Below are 3,015 nucleotides of genomic sequence, written 5' to 3'. Positions count from 1 at the left end.
AAATTTCGAAACTTTTTGAAATTAAGAATTAGAATTCTTTTCCCAATATGTTCTAAAACAAAAATGCTTATACCATATACAAATAAAATCGATTACTTATTAGCAATTTGTGCGTAGAATGCGTTGTACGCCATTGCCATACCCGCGAACCAGACATCCAATTGCACCGTTCCAGCACACGCATCTTCGCCACATTCGCGTGTGTACGTGCTTTACTTTTTCATCAGCAAGTTTACTCACGTTATCCCTGTGCGTACGCTGCCAAACCACTCGAAGCAGCGGGTGTCGGTTTATTATCGTTATGCTGCTCCCTGTTTGGCATTTGTACCATTGGAGGCCTGCCCGCACCCGGGCTGGTGAATGGAACGTGCATTGCTGATAGTGCTACCGGTACCGTTCAGTACTCTTTCCCTTGCGATATTGTGAAGTGCAATAGGTCTACGGCGTACCAGTCTCATCATCGCGTGGCATATTATTGTGCGTTTTGTTGGGTAGAGAAGATGCTCTATCTCGTTGATGTTCTTCCATTTGCAGTTTGTTCGTTTGTTTGCTCCCGTTTACTCTTCTGCTTTCGTCCCTCACCGCCCTCCTCCCCTTTCGGTGCAGGGGCTGTTTTTTTCCTTCTTCTAGTTTACATATCCTTTATGGAACATGTTTTCCTTACTTCAAGTTTTTTGCACTTGAGTGCCGGTACCGTACACATACATGCGCTTGTTAGTTGCGTACGTCTGTTTATTTCTTTTATGATTATTTCTTGTTTTTTTTTTGTTTCCTTCACTTTTACGACACATCCCCTTCCCGTGGTAGATCTTTTGTACTAAGCCTGCTGCACCTAGTGTCTCTAACCGGGAGCGCTAGATGAAAGTCTTATTTGTTGTTTTTCACCCGTTTCTTGCCGTTTCAACTGCCTTCTCCCCGTTGCAGCACCCTTTCTTCCACCGGTGATTGCTCGCTTTGTGAAGGTTACGTCAGTGTGCAGTTGCTCATAACCTAACCGTCCCGTGTTGTTGCCAGAATAAATGACGTACGCAAGGCAAAGCTCAGGACTACACGATCACAGGCGCGCAGGAGCGGGATGGGCAGACAACAAAAGGTGCCCTGAACCGAGGGTGGTAACCAGCCCTTACCGGCAGAACAATTCCATGTCTGCTCGCCTGAGCCTGCCTCGTATGGTCCGAGTCCGAAGAGGTCGTAGAAGGTGATGCGCCAAGATGTTCATAAGCTGGGAACAAAATATTAACGAAAAAATAAAAAAAAAAAACGCTATTTCCATTCATCCGCTGGCTGTATCTGGCTGCTCATTTCGGGACAGCTTTTTGTTCGATGTCTGGAGGCACATCTGGGTGCTGCCAGACTACGGCAAAAGGACAAGGAGCAGTAGTTTCCAGCTGCCGGTGTCCTGTGTCATATTGCGAATGATATGGACTTGAGAGAGAAGCAAACGTAAGGAGTCTTCCTTCGCTGTAAAAATGGACTGTTGTTTTGCTGCTTTGTTGTAAAATCCACCTTCGTAGGTACGACAAATCACATTGTTGTAACAACCATTTATATAAATATTTTAATGTTAATAAACATGGTGATATTAATCAACAATTGTTAAAGCATTTTCATTGTGTACGATGAAGACGATGATTTGAAACATGTTTGATGTTTCATGTTCAAACATGTGTTATTTAATGTTTTTTCCAAAGATTCCAATGTGTTTAATGGGATCGTACGACCTATTTATACTTAACAAGTTCGAAATATTGTTTTATGAGTTAGTGAAAACATACATCAATTAAGGTAAAAGATAAATTCTTTCCATAATCATCTTTGAGCTATAATTATTTCTTGTTTTCCAAACATTGGTCATAGTTTAGAGAGAAAAACGTCTTGCAAACATAAAAGGTGATTCTGACTTTATTTCGATAGCGCCCTTAAATCAAAAGAATGGAACGATTTAACATATCTAGCTTAAACACAAACAGATATAAATTATTGCATAAGCACGGTATTAGCATTTGAAAAAGATGAATCTAGTCTACATTCATCTAATGCCGCACGAACACCCGATTCCGGCATCAAGGGACGGCCGGCAGAAACAGAAACATTCATTAACAATCGGTCCTTAATGGCGTTTATGGAGGAAGCAAACGTGACGATAAATAGATGCCGATGCTTAGGGATGCGCTGGCAAATGGTAACAGCCATCGGAGCGACAGTCAACAACCCATCGGTAACACTTTCGGGGAGCGAATCCGGATCATCCCAGTAGGAAGATGCGGCCTCATTTTCACGCTTGAGGACCCGCCGCACGGTCGGAGGCGGCAGCCCAGCAAAAGCATGACAGAAACACAACATTATTCTACCTTGGGCCACCGAAAAGCCCCGATCTTCCAGAACTGGTTGTGCGGGGTGGTCGAATCACGAGGCACCCGATACACCGGGCACGTGTTCGAGAAACCGCTGCTCTGTGACACAAATGCAGTCCGAAGCAGGGTTGCATCTGTGCGTGTGTGGTGCCGCATCTCGTCTGGTTCTATTTCCTCCGGTCGCTGTTCCCGCAGAGGTTTCCCGTATGGCAACGTGTCACAAGGAGGGTGGTTCACGTGATTGATTTACGCATCACCAACGACGTACGACGTCGTAAGTTGGATACGAAACGTAGCAAAACAGAAATGATGCATCTATCTTACCCCGTGTGTCTCGAAAAAAAAAATAGTGTGACATGTTGCTTCTTTCCGAGTAAAAACAGCTCAAAAAACCATTTTCCTGTGTAATGAGGTCAGGAGTGGTAGAGTCTCATATCTTGCGTGATGTACTGCCGTGTTACGATGAGCCGAAAACGGGTAACTGGAGCTTTACGGTTGCGGTTCCGTTCCGATACGCTGGGCATGGATAAATTCGTTGCCAAAATTTAAACTTCATGATTCTTTAATGATTTTGCTTCTCCAGAAACCGTTACACGCGGACTCTTTCCGTTCGAGTTGTGGTATTTGTTGCTGTTGAACATGTAGAGGCAGCATGTGAATT

This window comes from Anopheles marshallii, chromosome 3 (assembly GCF_943734725.1).
Source record: "Anopheles marshallii chromosome 3, idAnoMarsDA_429_01, whole genome shotgun sequence".
In the NCBI taxonomy this organism is placed as follows: Eukaryota; Metazoa; Arthropoda; class Insecta; order Diptera; family Culicidae; genus Anopheles; species Anopheles marshallii.
The sequence above is the reverse complement of the archived record's forward strand: the minus strand, read 5'-3'. Positions refer to the sequence as shown.